At 39.3% G+C, this 25,203-nt stretch overlaps 1 protein-coding gene and 1 pseudogene across 2 annotated transcripts in view; both read right to left on the bottom strand.

Moving 5' to 3' along the window:
- LOC125833069 (uncharacterized) overlaps positions 1–25,203 on the bottom strand; it is a 1,066,246-nt gene that overhangs the window by 440,387 nt on the left and 600,656 nt on the right. The window lies entirely within an intron of this gene.
- Positions 12,028–18,529, bottom strand: LOC125833075 (uncharacterized; annotated as a pseudogene).

Below are 25,203 nucleotides of genomic sequence, written 5' to 3' on the forward strand. Positions count from 1 at the left end.
TATTTCAACAACAAATAGTTTTTGTGTGGCATAAGTAACGTTGATTATGTTTGCAAGTGTTTCACACATCTTAAAGTTTGTGTCTTGTGTAAGAAACTGTAACCTCATCCTTTTTATACACACATGCATATCAAGAAGTTGTTGCTGAATAAAAGTCGTATTTCATGTTGTACAAATACTGATCAACATGTTTCTTTAAGGTGGATAATGTATCATTGTCAATTTCATGGGACACACTTGACAAATATCATTTATTTGTGATAGAGATAGTTAATAATTAGTGACATTAGAAAATTTAACCGATATATAAAAATCCAATTGTGTGTACAACCTTCTTTGTTTGATTCAAGCTTATGAGTCCTTTCATACGTAAATTTGATAGGAAAATATTAATTAAATTATTTAAATATAATCATATTACAGAATATAATATAATTGATCTATACTCATGAATAAGGAACTTGATATAACTGATTGAAATATTAAAAATATCTTATCTAAAGATACTTGATGTACATCTTCAAAAAAGTATCCACTCCAAGGAATAATAATTTTGTATGAATCTAAAGTCATTTATACTACTAAAATATGTCATACATATCACAATTTTTCTACAGATTACATTATATTTTTGTAAAAACGAACATTGTACCTATTACTTACCTGATGATGTGAATGAGAAGTGAAGAATTCAAAATTGTAGGTAAAAACCTGAAAGAGAAGAAAAATAAATAAGAATTAATAATTAGCAAAAACAAATTAAGAAGAAGATATATATTAAAGAAAAACAAATACAAGAAATATGGAAAACTATTTAGAGGATAAAAAGTAAAGAAATGATAATAGATCACAATATATATAGATTAAATGAAGTTAGTTATTCATATTCCTAACAAAAGAGATTCCATGCATCTATTGTACCATTCAATTTAATTAAATATACTTTTTAGAAAACTAAAAATATCTTGATGCTTAGAAAACTGAAAATATCTTGATTCTTAGAAAACTGAAAATGCTCAAAGCTATATTGGAGGAGGTGTAACTCATAGTTAATGAATTAAAAATTAACTTTTGTGATGGATTAGTAGTTAAAAATTAATTAATATAAATACTTTACAACATTTTAATTTACTGTAGGGCCAAAATGGTAATCCAACTTTGCAATTTGATGCTTCCCACTTTTAATAATACTAGTTTTTGGGAACGTGCCTTGCACGTTTTCCCTTGTAATTACTACAAGATTTCTATATACTTAAAAAAATTGAATTTCAGAATAGAAAATATGTGTATTGCACACTACTTAGTATAAATATTTGTAAATAATTTAAATACAGTTACAATATGAATAAATAGTTATTCATAAAATTAAATAATCAAAAGAGAAGGAGTGTAACACCAAATTAAAGCTTAACATCAAATGGTCAATCTGACAATCATATCAAATAGTTTTAAGAAATTGTAAATTTGACATGAGTTATTAGTTGTGAAGATCTCACATAATGTTTCAAGAGAAAATATAAAAGTTTATCAATATCCATTACATAATCATAGCATTCCAATAAATTATATAACTTCAAATTTACATTGTGTTCATCCCACAAATATTCGAAAATAAGATGAAATAGAGTAGACTAAAAACAATAAAATAGATAATGAATTCTAATACTTTTAAATAACAAAAAATAAAGAATTCCAGTTTAAAAGAATGGAGGAACTTCCTCAATAACTAACAAAAGCATAAATAGATTTACCTCCTTTTTATTGCACATGTGATGAGCAATTATATCAATCATCAATCATCCATCAACAATTATACATTAGAATATCTAAGTGTATGCAGTAACATAAAGTGACTGTGATGAGCAATGCAATTACATCCACTGATAATCATCCATCAACAATTATACATCAGAAAAACTAAGTGTATGCATTAATATAAAGTGATTCTGAAAACAATTTTTTGGTATGTATAATTATAAGTCAGGAATTATAAAAGTCATTTTAAAAATAGATGGGATATGTAAAGTTTCTAACTAAAATCTAAATATTTGTGCCGTATTAAGATGTATTGTAATTCAGAGGACATTTTTGTTCTTAATGTTAAAGGATATTTCAGTTTTTAAATGATATAATTTACTGCCTTTTGTTGTAAAAAAACTCTTCATCTACCAAACTCCATTTTAGAATGAAAACAAATTAAATATTCTGTGAATTAATTCTCTCTAGAAATATAATGGATTAATACAATATAATTATTATTTAATATTTTATTAATTACTTTTTAAATAATATTTAAATTTAGTGAAGGGTAAAATCGTAATCCAACTTTGATGTTAAGATTCCCACTTAAAATAATATATGATATGACATGATTGTGTTAGTGCTCAAAAGATCCTCCTTAGGGAAAACAGATCTTCACTTTACTAACAAAAACTTCTTCTAAAGCTATTTATTGTCACAACCCGAAGCTACCCCCAGGACGTGGACACAGAACCTAGGATCACAAGAGACCCCAAGCTAATCCTGTTGGCATATCATAAGCATACTAAATAAACTGAAGTAAAGAAATACTATGCGGAAACTAAATCATGAGATACTCTAAAATGATGGGGAATACCCATATACTAAATCTGAATATATGAAACTGAGAGTTTAAACAACAACTGAAAAGTCAAACTCTAACACTATGCTGGATCTAACTATGTCTGAAAATTGCCTCTAACTGACTAGAAGTGCTGGGACATGCCCCCAGCTAAATCTAGCAAACTGAAACTAAAACTAAAAGCAAAGAAAGATAATCATGTCACTCGTCCTCGAAGAATGAGGACTCACCACTGATGCTGCTGAACTGAAGATTGGGAACCGATCTATGTGTGATCTGAAAGCTGAGAACCTGAACCTATATCACGAGAAGATATAGCGCAGAGTATGCGTCAGTACTTGAAAGGTACTGAGAATGCAGAATAGAGTAAAACTAAGCAATAACATAACTGAACCAAAGCATAATGCATGAGCAATGATAAGAGATAAACATGATCCTAAACTGAAAACACTGAATCATGAACTACTAAATGCACTGACCTTGTCTATAACATGCTGAGATTGAAATCTGACTGTAACTGATAAGATGGTTAATGCAATAGAATCTGACTGAACTGTGGGAGCTACTAATAATCGACACAAAACCACATGAGCTAAATGTGGAGTCCGATGTATATGCCCCATTGAGAGGACCCAATATACCCCGCTAGAGGTATAGAGGTATGACTAGCGTGATCACTAAAATGATGCCCACAGAGGGGACTTACAACCTATGGGGCACGTAGTTCTGGGACTTGAGGGTGACTGAACCTAGTCCACTCGGTATTAAGCTTCTCCCAATTGATTAGGTAATTAACAATTTATGACTGAATTTCCGTAATACTGGATAGCTCAAAACTGACATGCTAACTGAAAATGTAACATTATTATATTGATAATGAAACATTCAAATTTGAGGCATGTATATCTTAAATATCTGACCTAGCATGTGTAATTCATGAACTAAAATAACTACATAGTTAGGGTTCTGAATTTATGAAAGAATCTACGTGAAACAATACTAAAAATCGCAAGAATCTGATTACGAACATTAAAGTAACTAATTAATAAAAAAATTCTGAAATTCTAGAAACGCTAGGTCTAGATAATATGAAGGGAATCAAGAATCTGACTGAATTCTAGGAACCTAATGGGTGAAAGGAACACACTAGTGAAATCTCACATACTTGGTGACGAAATTCACGCAGATATCCTTCGATTTCGAGGCTCGAACTGAAGAAAACTTGTTGCATTCTTGGAGGGGTTTGAGTCGCATGTTTCTTCTCTTTTTGTTCTAGTTCGGATGATTTTAGGTGAATAAAAGCTTTGGTTATGTTCTAATTAGGTTATTAGGCTTAAATTGAGTAAACCGACGTAGTTTAGGTGCCCAACGCATAGGGGAAAGGACAAAATGACCCTAACTTAATTCTGTCAAAGGCCACCTACAGAGGGACCTACGGTCCGTGGGTTGATCTATAAACCGTAGGTAGGGGTCGTCGGTCAAGTCAGCCCAATAGGGCTTCACTAAAACGAGCATAACTTTTTACTCGGAGAAGGGATTTTAGCAAAATAGATGGCGTTGGAAAGAGGATTCAATTATCTATTATTAGGTGGATCATGGTCCACCTAATTCCTTTTGTGCTAAGAGTGATGACCATTTGAAGTTGATCCATCAGCAATTTCCCTCAAACTGGTTGTTGACCCTCACGTACGGTTAGAGCTATGGTACGTAGGTCCAACCACAGACCGTATTGGTCGAGTGTGGGTGGGATTATAGACTATTAAGACTTGGGCCTTAATGACAGAACCCCACCTATGGTCTGTTGTCCTACCTACGGTCCATGGGTGGTTCCGTTGGTACTACCACCAACTTTTATGAAAATTAGGATTTTCTTCATTTTGAGATCTAAGGTGTTACAATATCTCCCCCATGAGAACATTCGTCCTCAAATGAAGATTAAAATTGTTGGAGATGGAGGGAAAGAGCTGCAATGCTACAACTAAACACTGGAAACTGATTTCTGACTGAACTAAGTTCCAAGAACATGCAAATACACTGAAAATGCAAGTACAAACTGAAGGAACATGATACTAAGACTGAATATACGCATGAAGACTGAAAAACATAAGAGGAACTACTACCTCAAGCTAGAATGGAATCGGAAGGAAAGAGGTAAGGATACTTAGCCTTCATGGCTGCTTCTGCTTCCCAAGTAGCTCCCTCTATGGGCTATCTCCTTCACAAAACCTTAACTGAAGCGACTTCTTTGTTTCTCAACCTTCTAACCTGATGATCAAGAATCTCAACTGGCACATCCTCATAAGTGAGACTATCCTTCACAAACTCACTTTCTAAAGGTACTATAGATGCTGGATCACCCACACACTTCTGTAACAACGGAATGTGAAAAACCGGATGCACTGCCGCTAGTTTTGCTAGAAACTCTAACTCATAAGCCACTTTACCAACTCTTTTCAAGATCTTGTAAGGGCCTACATATCTACGACTGAGCTTTCCTTTCTTGCCAACACTCATCACCCCCTTCATAGGTGACACTTTTACGAAAACCTAATCATCAACCTTGAAATCTAATTCCCTTCTCCTTACATCTACATAAGTCTTCTGGCGACTCTGGGTTGTCTTTAGTCTATCTCTAATGAGTTGCACTTTCTCCATAGCATCATGAACTGAATCTGGCCCTATCAAGGCTGCTTCACCTACTTCAAACCAACCAACTGGAGATCTACATCTAGGCCTATACAATGCCTCATAAGGTGACATCTGAATGCTAGAATGGTAGCTATTAATGTAGGCGAACTCTATAAGAGGGAGGTGATCATCCCAACTACCTGTTGAAGTCGATCACACAAGCTCTCAACATGTCCTCTAAGGTTTGAATGGTACACTCTGCCTGACCATTCCATCTGTGGATGAAATGATGCGCAAAGATTAACCTGAGTACCAAGACCTTTGTGAAATGACTTCCAGAAATGAGAGGTAAACTGAGGACCTCTATTTGAGATGATAGACAAAGGTACCCCATGAAACCTGATTATCTCATTAATGTAAATCTTGGCGTAGTCCTTCGCCGAATCTGCAGTCTTAATAGCCAAAAAAGGCACCGACTTAGTGACTCTATCAACTATCATCCAAATGGAGTCATGTTGTCTGCAAGTACGAGGTAATCCTGTAATGAAGTCCATGTTGATCACGTCCCACTTCCAAGTAGGAATGTTGATCTCTTGGGTCATACCTACTGGTTTCTGATGTTCTACTTTCACCTGTTGGCAATTTTGGCACTTAGCCACAAAATCCGCTATATCCCTTTTCATACCTTTCCACCAAAAAACTTCCCGCAGATGATGGTACATCTTAGTGACGCATGGATGTATAGAACATCTAGAATTATGGGCTTCGGCAAGAATCTGTTGTCTCAACTCACCCACCTTAGGAACACATAATCAACCCTGATAGTGAAGAACACCATCTTCCCCCTTGGGATAAAACCTCAACTCTCTGCTGATGGAATGCACCCTTAAGTTAAAGCAATATCGGATCACTGTCTTGCTTTTCCTTAACCTCTGCTTCCAATAAAGATTCTGACCTATTTTGAACTGTTTCACCACTATTTTAAATGCTCATAATGCAAACTCCCGAGCGAGCAAGCCTGTGAACCTTCTTTTCTAGTTCTTTTTTTCTTCCTCAACATGTGCTAAACTACCGATAGATAGTCTGCTAAGAGCATCTGCTACTACATTGGCCTTACTAGGATGGTAACACACACTCATATCATAATCCTTGAGGAACTTAGGCCAAGATTCAACTTTTTCCGGGTGAACACATACTGAAGACTCTTGTAGTTTGTGAACACATCTACTTGAACACCATATAAGTAATGTCTCTAAATCTTAAGTGCAAACATCACTGCTGGAAGCTCTAGGTCATGAGTTGGATAGCTCTTCTCATGCACCTTACGTTGTCTAGAAGCATAAACTATAACCTTACCTCACTGCATCAACATACAACCTAGGCCGACTCTGGACGCATCATAATAGATCACATAACCGTCTGAACCCTCTGGTAGAGTCAAAATAGGAGTTGTAGTCAACCTAGTTTTTAGTTCTGCAAGCTTTTCTCACAATAATCTGACTATTGAAACTTAACCTTCTTATGCGTCAACTTAGTCATTGAAGAGGCTATGGATGAAAATCCTTCCATGAACCTTCTATAATAACCAGCCGACCCTAAGAAACTTCTAATATCTATAGGAGAGGTAGGTTTGGGCCATTGTTTTACTGCTTCTATTTTCTGAGAATCCACTCGGATCCCTTCGCTAGACATAATGTGACCAAGGAAAGAAACAAATTGCAACCAAAACTCATATTTGCTAAACTTAGCAAATAACTGGCGATCTTTGAGAGTTTGTAGGACAACCCTTAAATTATTCGCATGTTCTTCGTCATTCCTAGAGCAAATGAGGATATCATCAATAAAGACGATAACGAACAAGTCCAATTACTACTTGAACACTGTTCATCAAATCCATGAAAGTTGCAGGAGCATTGGTTTGTCCAAATGACATACCTACAAATTCATAATGACCATACCGAGTTTTGAAGGCTATTTTCGGAATGTCACTATCTCTGACTCTAAGCTGATGATAACCGCATCTGAGGTCTCTCTTTGAGAAATGACTAGCACCCTGAAGTTGGTCAAACAAGTCATCAATCCTGGGGATGGGATACTTGTTCTTGATTGTAACTTTGTTCAACTGTCTATAGTCAATGTACATTTTGAGAAAACCATTTTTCTTCTTCACGAACAACACTGGTGCACCCCATATGGAAATACTAGGCCTGATGCAGCCCTTATCTAGAAGGTTCTTTCAACTAATCTTTCAATTCCTTAACCTCAGATGGAGCCATTCTGTAAAGAGGAATAGAAATACACTGGGTATCTGGAAGGAGATTAATTCCAAAGTCTATTTCCCTTTCGGGAGGAACTCCAGGAAGATCTTCTAGAAACACTTCTGGGAACTCATTGACTACTGGAATTGACTCAAAAGTTGGGGTTTCAGAGCTTGAATTCTTAACCCGAACTAGATGATAAAGATACGCCTTAAAATTCATTTTTCTAGTCTTAAGGTAAGAAATGAATCAACCCATAGGCGCTAAACTACTACCCTTCCATTCTAAGATTGGTTCGCCTGGAAACTGAAAACGAACAATCCTAGTTCTACAATCGACTGAGGTATAACATGAATGTAACCAATCCATGCCTAAAATGATATCAAAGTATACCATTTATTACTCTACAAGATCTGCTGAGGTGACCTTCTGGGAGACTGTGACAGGGCAATTTATGTATACCTGTATAGCTATAACTGGGTCACCGACTGGAGTGGAGACTGAGAAAAGTTTTGAGAGAGTTTCTGGACTAACATTGAAGTTGACTGCTATATAAGGATTTACAAAGGAAAGAGTAGCCCTTGGATCTAACAAAGCATAAATATCTACGTGAAAGACTCGTAACTTACCAGTGACTACATCTGAGAGTCTTCCTGATCTTGGCGAGCCTGAAGAGCATACAACTTGCTTTGGCGCTGTCTGCCAGCTGTACCAAATGAGTTACCTTGTTGAGTCGGGTGACCTGCTGGTGTTGCTAAAGTTGTAGACTGAGCTCTACTATTATTGCTTCCTTAACCTTGTTTAGCAGAAGGACAATCTCTCAACTTGTGACCAGACTGACCATCACCTAAAACATCCTTCTTTTCCTACAAGACACTCAATCAGACGGTTCTTACCACACTTAGGACAAGTTGGGTAGGTCTGGTGCCTGCAACACTACCTTAAGACTTAGAGCCTATTGCCCTACCTTTTTGATCATTTAGGAACTTAGAGGATGGAACACTAGCTGATGAAGATGCTGGAGTTGAAGACTTCTGCGGAAACTACGAGCGATTTCCACCACCCGATTTCTGTTGAAAATAATCATAGTTTCCTGTACTAGCCTTCTTATTCTCCTTAGCCTGTTCCCTAAGCTTATCTCCCTCAACCTGCTGAGCATGAATAATGAGCCTAGCGATATTCATATTTTCCAGCAACATAGTGATACGCTCAAATTACACCTCTTTTCAGAAGTATAAGCGATCGTTATCAAGTAAAGAACCCAACTTGTAGGTTGGGTCGATCCCACAAGGAAAATGGTTTAGACTTTACTTTTAACCAACAACTATATTCGATTAGTCAAATTATTTCCAGAAACAGGTAATAAAAAGGAGAGTTGTGCTTGTGTGAAACAAATAGTAAGACTTAATATTGTAATCAATAATTAAATTCAACTTTGGTTGTTATCAAGATAAGAGAAATAACTAGGGTACACGTGTTCCCCATAATCTCATAACGCAGTAATCCTAGTAATAGCAATCCTTTTTTTTAGTGTATTACATGCAAAGTGATAAGTTAGGTATCTCTAAATCCTTGGTCCGGCATCTAGAGAATTTCACCCCGCAGCTTGGTCCGGCTACGTGTGTATAATTTACTAACCCTTACCTTTACCTCATATTAGACATCATAATCGATGTTTGGCTTAGTTATTACTTCGCACCAATCGACACTAGCCTATTAGATAGTATCACACTAAATCTGTGTTGATAATTCTTTTCTTGTTAATTACCTCCTTGGTCCGGCAAGTAGTAACAAGGCGAGTTCTAACATTGGCCACCGTTAAAAAGACTTCTAAACGAAAGAATTATCAATGCATGCAAAATACTAGTCAAGAATTGCTTATTTACTATTCATACTTTGTTAATCGATCATGGTTCCCACAACCCTAGTTGTGGATTTAGTTACTCATATTAGCAAGAACACAATTCATAATTGTAGATGGAGAAATCATGAACTTATGTAAAGAGAATAATAAACCGAGAAAATTAACTTGAATTGCAAAGCCAAAATCTTCAAAACGAACTTGGGAAATCAATAATTGCTAGGGTTGCAAATTAATCTCCAAAGTTACAAAGCAAAAATAGAATAATAGTGTCTAACCCCCAAAAACGAGGTTTACATGCCCTATTTATAGAAAACAAATCCTAAATAAAAAAGGAAACAAATTAAGGAAAGTTTTGTTCAGGTACGCATCTTCGATCCACGAGACTGACTTACGGACCGTCGATGGATCTACGGTCCGTAAGTCCCTTCCGTCACTCGGGACTTAGAAAATATTTCAGCATCCAACAATCAGCTTCTCTGAAGAAAACGACGGACCAGCAGCACGGACCGTAGATCGACCTACGGTCCGTCAATCCCTTCCGTAGCTCCATACTTAGCATTTTCAAAAATCAGGTACTGGAACCCTCGCAGTCTCACTCTACGGATCAACAGTACGGTCCGTAGATCAATCTACGGACCGTCAATGGGCACCGTGGTTCCACACTTGGTCAGCTTTCCCTAATTTGTCGTCAACACATTCCTGTTGATCTACGGTCATCACCTACGGACCGTGAATGGACCTACGGTCCGTAGATGACCTCCGTGGATGCCTTTTTCTGCATTTCCTTCAGCTGTCCCTAAACTTCCGCGCCTGAACACCTTTCCTGCAAAACATGATAAAACACATAAAAACCAATATAAAAAGGCCCTAGACACACACAACTTGTAAGTGAAATGTATTAGAAATACCGTAAACTCACAGTATATCAACACCCTCAACTTAAATTCGTTGTTTGTCCTCAAGCGACGCACTAGAACTCTAAACGACACTTGTATAGAAGCAAGCATTTCTAACTCAAGCAATCACATGGCTCTCTACCTCCTCATTGTTCTGGTGCACATTCGTTCTCTTAGACTCGATAAGCCAACTCATGTGGATCCCATCATGACACAGACCAACCAACTGACACACAACAGACACCTTCTCACTGTCACCCAGATACCAACTTTCCAACAATGGAACCAGTGCCCTTACTTCAAACGAAATACTTTTTTTAGCAAAAAATTCATTTCATTCATGGTACAAGGATTTATTCAACACTCACGCTCAGAAGTAATTTCAAATACAGTTCGCGCTTACTGCCATAAGCTTGCCCTTATTTTCACTGCTCAGACTCTTCAAACTAGACTCCAGGATCACTATAGGACTTTATTGGCTTGTAACGTAGGCTCAGGGTCAGGTGTGGTACATTTGGGTACTGTTTAGTGACTTTCTGCCCTCGTTGTTATTACACTAGGCTTTTAACCTCTTTTTGCCCTATTTTTGTCATATTATTGCTTTACCGCTTTCTCTTGATTTTCTTCAACCACGGAAGTGACTTTAAACTTTGTAGCTCAATTTCTTTTTATTTAATTGTTCCTTTCTCTTTGAATAATTCGCATCCTTTCCTTACGTTTCCCCTTCTTTTTTTTTAATCCCCATTTTTCTTTCAGTTTCCTCTTTCATAGCCACCCTCAACTTATGGATTTTCCGTTAGTTGAAGCTCACAATACCCGATGTCAGGTCAGGGCCAAGATTGAAGTTACTTTTTGCATTAGCCACCCTCAACTTAGGCTTTGAGCCTAAGTCAAAGTGCACATGTCCAAGGAGGGACCGGGGCCAACATAGTAGATTATGGGAAGGTGAGTTCGGGGTTTTTAGAAAGAAATGATTTATTTTTAGGCTCAAAGTTGGATCAAAGGGAACAGTTATTTCATTTTGTTGAATCCTTCTAGGAAATTTATGGGTTTTTTCAGAACAACGGCCTATGATCACTTCCTATCCTCTAGATTGAATTGTCTTAGCAGGACTAACCGGGCAAGTTCTAGTTTTGCACAAAACTGTTTGAACAGTCAATGATTCTCACCCACTCTTGGCACAAGTTTCATTATCAGATTATCAGACTACCCAGTTCAAGTTTCAGGTTTAATTATGCAATCAAGTTGATTGTTACTATGTCATGCTCAGAGCCAACACAATCAACAACTCGTAGCCTACTTCTAGCATTCAACCCAGAATCTGACGGGTATCATTTTTCCTAAGCCATCATGCTTCGTTCTGTATCATTCTTCTACACACACAATCCTAAGACATGCCGGTTCAACAAAAATTAAACAGTCTCTTGGGGTAAAAGAACACAGGCAAGAAAACCCCAAGAGAGGATACATGAGTTGGGTTACTCAGGCTTCACCCTATCACTCACGATCCATTTACCCCACCCCCAACAAAAATAGATGCAATTGTCCACAATGCATACATAGACAGTAAAAGTGAATGGATTTGAGTGAAGCAAACCTGTGGCGCAAAGCGCCGGCGAATCATCAACAACCAGGGGGATCCGGTTTCCCGGAGCCCTCTGGAACATCAGTGGGGGCACCCTCAGTAGTGCCCACCTCAGCACTCCTAGCACCCTCAATAGTGCGCTCTATCAAACGCTCCGCACCATCAGTGGTGCTCGCGACGCCTCTCAAAATAGGCTAATCCTCTGCAACCGGGGCAGAGCTCGATGCCCCTGCAGCTCTCTCACGCACCCTCTGCTGGCACAACTCTTCATCTGCAATCGAGGCCCTCCTAGCCTCCTTCTCCTGCCGACGCTGTCTTTTCTGAGCTTTCTCTTCCTCCGTGCGATGAGAGCGGTGCCGCTTGCCCTTGGCATGTGTCGGTGCAGGCCCCTCCTCGGCGATGCCACTGAATAGAGCATCTAGCACTGTATCATCAGCCAGCGCAGTAGGGGCAGCCTGAGTCTAAACTGAAGGTGCAGCAAGAATGGCATCCACATCAGTCCGGAGGCTGGCTATGTCAGCCTGCAAAACAGATAAGTCTGTGGCCGGAACTGATCGCTCGAGGACTCGCAACTCAAAGGCGTCAAGCCGCTTATTAACCGCCAGGACCTTACGGTCCATCATCCCCTCCATCCTGCGCTCCAATCTAGCCTCGGACTCGGCAATTGACTTTTGCATCCAAGGCTGGATGTGATGCAACAGTGTGGCCATCTGCGCCTCTAACTTTTGTACTCTGGCCATCGGGACAACCGTCGCTCCTAACGGTGGTGAGGACCAGGAAGAACTAGGATCAACACTAGCTGCCTGAGAAGAGGAGCCTAGGACGGTGTCGGTGTGGTCTGGGCCTGCCCCACAGTGTCTGCAAGATCGGAGCTCAAGGGGGTACCTCAATCTGGGGCTCTCTGCGAGGTGCTGCCACATTCGCGTCATCCCGAATAAGGCCGATGTCCAATGCCCCTGTAGGGTGGACTAGCCTGTCACAATGCCAAATCGGCACTCCAGAGTCCCTGCACAAGTGAAATATCAGACAGGGGAAAGGGTAAGTAGTGGAGGTCCTGAAAGCTCTCTCGTGGATCTCTGCCAGCAGCATTCGGGCAAAGTCGATCTCTACTCCCGCCACTAATGCAGCAACCATCACCGCTCTGTCCCAAGTGACCTGATTGTCAGCTTTTGTGGGCGACACTCTGTTGCGTACCAACAGCCAGAAGAATTTTGCTACGAAGTTCAATGTGGCCTTTCGGATGCCCAACCGTGGAGCAACGACTCATTCTGCCCGCACGCCATCTGCAGCAATGTACCTGGCTAGCCATAGTATCACAACCTCTCACTGCTCAGCGTTCCTCTGGAAAGTGCCACTCCGTACGATGTCCCAGCGGTAATCAAATTCTGACGTGTTAGGAGACCAAGAGTGGCCCGTGGAAGGACCATAGAGAAAACGGCTAATGGTGGCGGGTGATATGTCCACCGGACACCCTTGAACCAAGGTGGAAGTGAGTGGGGCCTGAGCTAGTGGCTTTGACCGCTTGGAAATGGACCCGCGGAGAGTGGCAGCATAGGAAGCATAGAACTCTCGGACAATCTCCTCGCTATACGTCCCTGGGTCTCGAGCCATCCAGTCACACTTGTGAAGTTTGAACAGCCGGTGAATATCTAGCACAGTATGCAAGCTCCCCGTGAGGACTCTGCGCTCCTCTTGAATTAATCGGGCCATTTTTTGTTTGTCATTCACCATCTTTGCATCCCGATAGATTTGCCATTGACCCTCGACACACCACCTATTCAGCTCCCCTGCTACCGGAACGGGTTCATCATTCCTTGGTGCAAGAATGACCTCTGAACTAGTTGCCTCATCAGACGAGGCTACTTGGTCATTTTCTCCAGACCCTGTGGACGATTTGGCGTTGGACCCTGTAGCATGGACAGACGCTGATTGTGATGATTGGGAGCCTGAGGCATGGGTAGACTCGGATCCGGACATAGGTCCCTCCGAACTGGAAGCAGCCCCAGTTGGTGACCCGATCAGTGTGTGTTCCTCATCAGACTAGGAGACAGTGACTACGTCGGGGATCACCTTCCGGAGGGTGCTCCTGGGTGCTGCGCAAGAGGCCCTAGGGTTGAGAGGCACATATGCGTGGTCAGAGTCGTTCTCGGTGTCCTCATCAATCAACCGGAAGCTAGGGGCAATGAATTTGGACTTGCCTCGTTTCGAGTAGGTGACCATCTTCTTGGGTGCCATCGTACCTGCAGGAACGTCATTAGTGCCAAAACTAACCATATGCAGCAAAAAGAACTTATTTAGAGTTGGTAACGAACCAAACTAAGTCCACAAAAAAAATATGACAGATGCTATAGAAGTCATCCACGGAGGAAACCTACGGGTCGTAGACTGATCTACGGTCCGTGGATCTCTTCCGTGGATCAGGGTGCCTGAAATATAGGTCGCAGATGAAAACAACGGAAGTGCAGAACGGTCCGTAGATGGATCTACGGACCGTAGTCCACATCCGTAGTTTTACACTTGGTGTAAATTTTCAGGTGCATCAAATGACGAACCCCATCTACGGTCCATAGACGGGGTATCGTGGAAGCAATCTGTGCCAAGTATCATACATTTTTGGCTTTTGGTTTCAACATAATCACAACTTAATCATGCATATACACAATTGAAATATGCTAGTTCGTCATTCTTAAAATCCCTACAGATTATTATACCCAACAATTTAGACTAGATGTGGAACCCTAAGTCGAAACTAGCATATAGTATTTACGATCAAATAAACTCACATCACAATTAATGCTATACAATCACTATCTATCATTCCAAGGGCATTATACTATTCAAGTTTATCATGCAATTTCATCTAACAATTACCCAAGGTCAAGACCCACTCCCGACCCTCTATATTCAATCTATGAATTGAAATTCAAAGTGAAGAGAAAGTCTATTACCTTACAAGCAACAAGGAGTGGGGTGATTGCGTGATGGGACTATTATTTAGCAAGACCAAAGAGTCAACTTTTCGTCACTGACCAAACACCGGACCCTTTTTATCAGATTATGGAGTGGGTTGATTATGGTATGGAATGGGTTTTGGGAATATATGGAAGGGAGGATATTATGTGGTGGTTATGGAGTGATTTGGGGAGTTTAAAGAGTGGGTGAAACGGTTGTGGGAGCAATGGAGGGAAGGGAAATGATTTGAAACAATGGGGGTTTTAAGTAATGGGGGTCCGGGTCGGGTCAGTCAACTGTGGAGTGTGGACTCACGAGACCCCGTCTACGGTCCGTGAGTCGATCTACGGTCCGTAGATCAGGACCGTAGATCACAATTATACTAGGACAATGTTAGGGACTTACCTGGGATCTACGGATACCATTAACGGTCCGTGGATCAATCGACGGACCGTAGATGGGGTCCGTAGACCTCTGCACCAGACCATTTTCTGCAGATTTCTTGCGTGGTGTACCTGCACATGAAGCAACCAATAGGCTATTTTTTTACATTTTCTGGACACTTTTTAGACACGGACCCTATATTACTTCTAGCCAACAATAAGAACTAAAATACTGAAACCCCTACCTACATTGATACAAACACGCAAGTAATCAAAGAAAGCTAAACTACATAATGTAAAACATAACCCTATTGTTGGCTAGATTTTACATCTTGGGTTGCCTCCCAAGCAGTGCTTGATTTAACGTCGCGGCACGACGAAGGTATCTTGATTATTCAGACTTCATCAAGATTGCAGTCCTCAATCACTTCTTGCACAGTTTCAGCATTTCCCAGATAGATCTTTATCCTTTGCCCGTTCACCACAAACCTTGTTCCATCCTTATTTTCAAGCTCAACCGCTCCATGCGAGAGCACTTTTGTGAGCAAAAATGGCCCAGTCCACTTGGACTTGAGTTTGCCTAGAAACAAGCGCAACCTAGAGTTGCATAGCAGCACACGATCGCCAACCACAAATTCTCGCTTTTCAATTCTTTGATCATGATAGCTCTTCATCTTCTCTTTGTATAAGGCTGAACTTTCATAAGCTTTTAGGCGAAACTCATCAAGCACGTTCAAGTCGTTCATCCTTTGATTAGATGCAGTGCCCCAATCCAAATTTAACTTCTTCATTGCCCACATAGCTTTGTGCTCTAACTCTACTAGTAAATGACAAGACTTCCCATATACAAGTTGGTAAGGCGACATACCTATGGGGGTCTTGTATGCAGTGCGATATGCCCATAGAGCATCATCAAGCTTCCTTGACCAATCAGTTCGATTGGCGTTCACAGTCTTCGCCAATATCTGCTCTTTATTTCTCTGTTGGACACCTCAACTTGACCGCTAGTCTGTGGATGATAAGGAGTGGCTACATTGTGACGGACACCATATTTCTCAAGTAGTGTTTTGAACAACTTGTTACAAAAGTGAGAGCCTCCATCGCTAATAATAGCCCTTGGTGTACCAAATTTGGAGAAGATATTCTTTTTCAAGAATGCGGTGACACTTTTACCTTCGTTGTTGGGGAGTGCTACTGCTTCCACCCACTTCGATACATAATCAACCGCGACTAGAATATACTTCATCCCATATGAACTCACAAATGGGCCCATGAAATCAATGCCCCATACATCAAACAATTCGATCACCAATATGGGATTCATAGGGAGCTCTTGCCTCTTTGAAATCCCTCCATCTCTTTGGCACCGATCACAAGACTTGGCGAAATCATGACCATCTTGGTGGATGGTAGGCCAATAGTACCCACACTGCAAAATCTTATGTGCAGTCCGAATACCACTATGATGCCCACCAACGGGTGATGAATGGCATGCTTCAAGTACACTCAGCATTTCAACCTCAGGCACACAGCGACGAATAATCCCATCAGCACAACTACGATACAAATAAGGTTCATCCCAAAAGAATTTCTTCACATCATGCATAAATTTCTTCCTTTGGTGAAAAGACAAATCGGGTGGCACAATGTCGCTTGCCAAATAATTAGCAAAGTCTGCGAACCAAGGAATCAAATCATTAGAAGCAGCCAATACCTGTTCATCTGGAAACGCATCATTAATTTCAGCCCTATCTCCAAGCTTTAGCATGGCCTCTTCCTCTAATCTGGACAAGTGGTCGGCAACTTGATTTTTGGTTCCCTTTCTATCTTTTACCACAAAATCAAACTCTTGCAGCAACAATACCCATCTAATCAATCGTGGTTTTGCATCCTTTTTCGCCATCAAATACCTCAATGCAGAATGGTCAGTATGCACGATGACCTTAGTACCAAGCAAGTAGGAACGAAATTTTTCGAATGCAAAAACCACCGCAAGAAGTTCTTGTTCGATCACTGTATAATTCTTCTGGGCCACATTCAGAGCTTTGCTAGCATAGTAAATAGGGTGAAGAATTTTCTCACGCCTTTGACCCAATACTACACCAAGCGCCACTCCAATCGCATCACACATTACCTCAAACGGTTGTTCCCAATCTGGTGAAATAATGATAGGTGCTGTAACCAACTTTTCCTTCAACTCTCCAAATGCTCTAAGACAAGCATCATCAAAGCAGAACTTATTCTCCTTCTCGAGCAGTTTGCACATGGGATGTGCAATTTTTGAGAAATCTTCGATGAATCTCCTATAAAAACCTGCATGCCCAAGAAAACTTCTAACACCTTTTACAGAGATAGGTGGTGGAAGCTTTTCTATTACCTTGACTTTAGCTCTATCAACCTCAATACCTTTCTCTGAAATTCGATGACCCAACACTATACCTTCTTTTACCATGAAATGACATTTCTCCCAATTCAGCACCAAGTTGCAGTCTTCACATCTTTTGAGCACCTCAGCCAGATGTTTTAAACAGTGATCAAACGAATCACCTACCACTGAAAAATCATCCATGAACACCTCAATAGTGTCCTCCACCATATCAGAAAATATCGACATCATACATCTCTGGAAGGTCGCTGGAGCATTGCACAATCCGAATGGCATTCGTTTGAAAGCAAAAGTCCCATATGGGCAAGTGAAGGTGGTCTTCTCTTGGTCTTCTGGAGCTATAGAAATTTGATTGTAGCCCGAATACCCATCAAGAAAACAATATCAACCCTTGCCTGCAAGTCTATCTAACATCTGGTCCATGAAAGGCATAGGGAAGTGGTTTTTCTCTGTCCACGCATTCAACTTCCGGTAATCCATGCAAACTCTCCATCCAGTGACAGGCCTCATTGGAACAAGCTCATTTCTTTCATTTGGAACCACAGTCATACCACCTTTTTTAGGTACACACTGCACAGGACACACCCAATTACTATCTGAGATGGGATAAATAACTCCCGCATCCAGCCACTTGATGATCTCCTTTTTGACTACCTCTTGCATAGGTGGATTTAATCTTCTCTGGTGCTCAACACTGGGCTTATGATCTGGCATGAGTTGGATTTTGTGAGAATAGATACCGGGGGGGATCCCAATGATATCTGCAATAGTCCACCCAATCGCTCGCTTGAACTTCTTTAATACAGTCACCAAACACTCTACTTGCCTTGCATTCAAATCTGCTGCAATGATGACCGGCAAAGTATTCTCTTCGCCTAAATATACATACCTCAAGTGCGGTGGTAGAGTTTTAAGCTCCAATTTCGGTGCCTCCACAATAGATGGTCTTATGGGTGAGGACTCGCGATTCTTCATGTCTAGCTCATACTTCTTTGGTTTGGACCGGTATTCAAACTTATCAAGTGCGGCTACCAACTCATCATATTCTTCAATACCATCACTACCAAAATTCATCATGACTGCTGCTAGTGCCTCAACACCTAATCGCTCTTCAATTTGCACTTCTGACCCACTCTCCACTCTGTAAGTTATAGCAGATACTGTTTGTAGCTCACCATTCTGCATAAGCAATCGTTATCAAGTGAAGAACCCAACTTTTAGGTTGGGATCGATCCCACAAGGAAAATGGTTTAGACTTTACTTTTAACCAACAACTATATTCGATTAGTCAAATTATTTCCAGAAATAGGTAATAAAAAAGGGGGTTGAGCATGTGTGAAACAAATAGTAAGACTTAATATTGTAATCAATAATTAAATTCAACTTTGGTTGTTATCAAGATAAGAGAAATAACTAGGGTACACGTGTTCCCCATAATCTTATAACGCAGTAATCCTAGTAATAGCAATCCTTTATTTTTAGTGTATTACATGCAAAGTGATAAGTTAGGTATCTCTAAATCCTTGGTCCGGCATCTAGAGAATTTCACCCCGCAGCTTGGTCCGGCTACGTGTGTATAATTTACTAACCCTTACCTTTACCTCATATTAGACATCATAATCGATGTTTGGCTTAGTTATTACTTCGCACCAATCGACACTAGCCTATTAGATAGTATCACACTAAATCTATGTTGATAATTCTTTTCTTGTTAATTACCTCCTTGGTCCAGCAAGTAGTAACAAGGCGAGTTCTAACGTTGGCCACCGTTAAAAAGACTTCTAAACGAAAGAATTATCAATGCATGCAAAATACTAGTCAAGAATTGCTTATTTACTATTCATACTTTGTTAATCGATCATGGTTCCCACAACCCTAGTTGTGGATTTAGTTACTCATATTAGCAAGAACACAATTCATAATTGTAGATGGAGAAATCATGAACTTACGTAAAGAGAATAATAAACCCAGAAAATTAACTTGAATTGCAAAGCCAAAATCTTCAAAAAGAACTTGGGAAATCAATAATTGCTAGGGTTGCAAATTAATCTCCAAAGTTACAAAGCAAAAATAGAATAATAGTGTCTAACCCCCAAAAACGAGGTTTACATGCCCTATTTATAGAAAACAAATCCTAAATAAAAAAGGAAACAAATTAAGGAAAGTTTTGTTCAGGTACGCGTCTTCGATCCACGAGACTGACTTACGGACCGTCGATGGATCTACGGTCCGTAAGTCCCTTCCGTCACTCGGGACTTAGAAAATATTTTAGCATCCAACAATCAGCTTCTCTGAAGCAAACGACGGAGCAGCAGCATGGACCGTAGATCGACCTACGGTCCGTCAATCCCTTCCGTAGCTCCATACTTAGCATCTTCAAAAATCAGGTACTGGAACCCTCACAGTCTCACTCTTCGGATCAACAGTACGGTCCGTAGATCAATCTACGGACCGTCAATGGGCACCGTGGTTCCACACTTGGTCAGATTTCCCTGATTTGTCCACAACACATTCCTGTTGATCTACGGTCATCACCTACGGACCGTGAATGGACCTACGGTCCGTAGATGACCTCCGTGGATGCCTTTTTCTGCATTTCCTTTAGCTGTCCCTAAACTTCCGCGCCTGAACACCTTTCCTGCAAAACATGATAAAACACATAAAAACCAATATAAAAAGGCCCTAGACACACACAACTTGTAAGTGAAATGTATTAGAAATACCGTAAACTCACGGTATATCACATAGCACTCCTACCCTCTGTTATCACTAAGTCTGACACTCCATACATAAACTTGTTCATTTGAGCCCTGGAATCAGCAACCATGTGAGGAGCATACCTGGAGATTTTGGTGAACTTGAGTCCATACTCTTGTTCTGTCATGCTACCTTGCCTCAAGTTCATGAACTCCTGAGCTTTTGCCTCCCTTAACTCTCGTGGGAAAAACCTGGCTAGAAAGGTTTCACTAAAGCATTCTCAACTGATAGGAGTTTCATATGTACCCTTATTCTCTTTCCACTGCGTATACCAAATATGAGCCACATCCTTAAGCTGGTAAGATGCCAACTCTACCCTATCATTACATGTCACCTGCATCACTTCAAAGATCTTATTGACCTCATCTATGAAATTTTGGGATCCTTACCAATTTGTGATCCTTAGAACTCGGGTGGATTCATCCTTACGAAATCATGAGCCCTGGCTGCCACTGATCCACCACTAGCATTTGCAGGAACTGGAACCTTCTGGTTGTTCTGATTATTCACACTCTGAGCCAAAATTTGAATGGTGTTCCTAAATTCTGCATTCAAAACTTCCTGATCTGGGACTGGAGGAGCTGCGTTATTGCATGCATTCATATTCCTTCCATAAGCTATACGAGGAGGCATGATCTGAAAGCGCATAATAAAGGATTAGCACGAGGAATTAGATCATACCTTACACATGATAAGAGTAACAATGAAATTGAAGTTTTCCTAGAACACTTCGTAACCTCCTTCGCATTAGATATGGTGCATTTCACATTCATGAAAAGGACTCTACTTAATATAGCTTTTTAGACATCGTAGGACACTTAAATCTAATGCTCTGATACCATGTTTGTCACGCCCCGAACCTAGGGTCACAAATGACCCCAAGCTATTCATGTTGGCATATCATAAGCATACTAAATAAACTGAAGTAAAGAAATATTGTGCGGTAACTAAATCATGCGATAATCTGAAATGATGGGGAATACCCGTATACTAAATCTGAATATATGAAACCGAGAGCTCAAACAACAACTGAAAAGTCAAACTCTAACACTATAGTTGAATCTAACTATGTCTGAAAATAACCTCTAACTAACTAGAAGTGCTGGGACATGCCCCAGCTAAATCTAGCAAACTGAAACTAAAACTAAAAGCAAAGAAAGATAATCATGTCACTCGTCCTAGAAGAATGAGGACTCACCGCTGATGCTACTGAACTGAAGATCGGAAACCGATCTATGCGTGATCTGGAAGCTGAGAACCTGAACCTACATCACGAGAAGATGTAGCGTATAGTATGCATTAGTACTTGAAAGGTACTAAGCATGCAAAATAGAGAATGGATGAACAATAACATAACTGAACCAAAGAATAATGCCGGAGCAATGATAAGAGATAAACATGATACTAACCTGAAAACATTGAATCAGAAACTACTGAATGCAATGACCAAGTTTATAACATGTTGAGACTAAAATCTGACTGTAACTGATAACATGGTCAATGCAATAGAATCTGACTGAACTGTGGGAGCTACTAATAACCAACATAAAACCACATGAGCTAAATGTGGAGTCTGATGTATACGCCCTATCGAGAGGACCCAATATACCCTGCCAAAGGTATAGAGGCATGACTGGCGTGATCACTATAATGATGCCCACAAATGAGACTTACAACCTACGGGGCACGTAGTTCTGGGACATGAGGATGACTAACCCTATTCATCTCGGTATTAAGCTTCTCCGAATTGATTAGGTAATTAACAATTTAAGACTGAATTTATGTAATACTAGATAACTCAAAACTGACATGCTAACTGAAAATATAACATTAATATGTTGTTAACGAATCATTCAAATCTGAGGCATGTATATCTGAAATATCTGACTTACAATGTGTAATTCATGAACTAAAATAACTACATGGCTAGGGTTCTGAATTTATGAAAGAATCTACGCGAAACAATACTAAAATCATGAGAATCTGATTAGGAACATTAAAGTAACTAATTCATAATAATTTGCTAAAATTCTAGAAACCCTAAGTCTAGATAATATGAAGGGAATCAAGAATATGACTAAATTCTAGGGACCTAATGGGGGAATGGAACCCACTAGTGAAATCCCACATACCTGGTGACGAAATTCATGGAGAAATCATTTGATTTCGGGGCTGGAACTGAAGAAACTTTTTGCGTTCTTGGAGGGGTTTGAGTCTTATGTTTCTTCTCTTTTTTCTCTAGTTTGAATGATTTTAGGTGAATAAAGGTTTTGATTATGTTATAACTAGGTTATTAGGCTTAGTCTGAATAAAACGACGTAGCTTAGGGGTTAAACGACTTAGTTTAGGTGCCCAATGCATCGGGGAAAGGACCAAAATGAGCCTAACTTAATTTTGTCGAAGGCCACCTACGAAGGGACCAACGGTCCGTGGGTTGATCTACAAACCGTAGGTAGGGGTCGTCGGTCAAGTCTGCCCGATTGGGCTTCACTAAAACGAGCACAACTTTTTACTCGGAGATAGGATTTTAGCAAACTTGGTGGCGTTGGAACGATGATTCAATTATCTATCATTTTGTGGGTCATGCTCAACGTAATTCATTTTGTGCTAAGAGTGATGATCATTTGAAATTGATCCATCAACAATTTCCCTCTAACTGGCTGCTGGCCTTCACCTATGGTCAGACCTACGATCTGTAGGTCCAACCACAGACCGTTTTGGTCGACCGTGGGTGGTATCACAGACTATTAAGACTTGGGCCTTAACAACAGAACCCCACCTATGGTCTGTGGTCCTACCTATGGTCTCTGGTCCTACCTACGGTCCGTGGGTGGTTTCGTTGGTACTAGCATCAGTTTTTCTGAAAACTAGGATTTTTTTCATAAATTAACAATACATTTATCAATACCAAATGGTAAATTTGGAACCATTAATGTTCCCTTAAATACTCTTCTCATCTGATAACTTAAAATACTTGAACTTATTTTATTTCAGAAGGCAATGCATGAAATTAAAATGATTATGTAAAAGCTTTCAAAATTTCTCAACTAAATAGGTTCATATGATAAAATAAACATGAAAAAAAATTCAAAATCCAAAATACATGAAGTACTTTAATTTCTATGATCAAAATCAAAATTCAATAAGAAGGAATAAGGAGAATTCGAATTTCATGAAAACTTGGGTAAAAACCCTAGATTTAACTCTTACTGACTGAATTTTAGATGTAGGCTTTGGGGACTAACTTATTCAATCACTCTGAGTAGCTTTACATACCTTAGTGACGAATCGGAAGAAATATTTTGGAAGATGAACCCTATCCTTGGTATATGTTGATGATCTTGAGACTAGGAATTTAGGAGTTAATGAGAGGGTTTAACATCAAAAAAACAGATTTCATACACGTTTAGGGTCATTTACATAACTCTCTATGTTTTTTTAGGACAAAAATACCCTCAAAATAATAAATAATAAGAGCTTGAAGACAAAATATAATTTAAGCAGACAATGAGGTCCGTTTTCTCTCTGTATTGCGGAGCATTTGGCATGTTAAGCATCTTTAGTAAATGAGTCATAATTTTTTACTAAGATCTCAAATTGACGCAAATTTGACGGTGTTGGAAAGAAGACTCATAGACCATTATTTTGATAGGGTATGAGTCACCTAACTCTTTATATTTTAATAGATATGATCGTTTGAAGCTAACCATTATATGAACTCATCATGAAAAACCATAGCCGATAGAAATGCTTTAAATTTGGCTTAGTGTTAAAGGTCCCTTATGACCCTAAATCACTTTGATACCCTTTCTATACTTGGTACAAGACCTTAAAACATATGAGCAAGTAGGAAATCACACGGTTCAAGCTCATATACATACAACGAATGATTTGGATTTGGTGTTACATTGAGGATGAGAATAATATTTGTTAAATAAGTTATTTTTTATAATATGCATTAATATGAATAAATTAATATAAATAAGGGCAAGCTGTCAAATCATAATTAATTTAGATTTATTTTTAATAGATCAAAATAAGCGAGGTAGACGTAATAATAGAAATCATGAGGAAAGTGAGTGTTATTGAACAAAACCTAAAGGGAAGTCTCTGAAATTATATTTAAAAAGAGGTTGGATGACTCTGCAAAGTCCATATGCTCTACATAAATTGGAATAAATGAATTAAATACATCCCAATAATTAAAAAGACACTTCGAATAGTTTATTTATTTGCAATTTACGTTGAAAATTGTAAATCAAAGTAACTATCAACTTAAAATAATTTTAAACTTACAACCAAATTAAAATTTCATTGTTTCTCAAAATTCAATTTATATCACAATAATTATAATATATACAGTAATATCTATTGGTCCCGTGCAGACACAAATTTAATAGAAGAGGTTTTTTTTTTGGTTTTTTTTAGTCAAACATGGGCCAATTCCATATCCATGTAATTTTCTTTGAAATAAAACCAAACAAAAAAAACCCTAGACAATAACTTTCCAAATTATTAGGTCATCATTGTTTCTCTAAATTCAATTTATATCACACAAGTTATAATAGATATAGTAGATCTATTGGGCTTGTGCAGACATAAGTTTCATAGAAGAGTTTTTTCAATTTTTTTGAGTCAAACAATGGGCCAATTCCATATCCATATCCTTTTCTTTGAAATAAGACCAAACAAAAAACCCTATAAAATAACTTTCCGAATTATTAGGTCATGAAAAGGGAAAGAATGGGTCATAGAGTTGTTCATCTACATCGGCTGGCCAACCCTCTCATCCTCCGACTTACTGATTTATGCTTTTTACCCTTTAGTTCCACCACAATATGCTTCTTGCTCAAGTTGGTGAATTTTGGCCTCCATATCTTTTTTACTGTACA

The sequence above is a fragment of the Solanum verrucosum genome, unplaced genomic scaffold (assembly GCF_900185275.1).
Source record: "Solanum verrucosum unplaced genomic scaffold, falcon-dt-bn FXZP01000041.1, whole genome shotgun sequence".
NCBI classification, from domain to species: domain Eukaryota; kingdom Viridiplantae; phylum Streptophyta; class Magnoliopsida; order Solanales; family Solanaceae; genus Solanum; species Solanum verrucosum.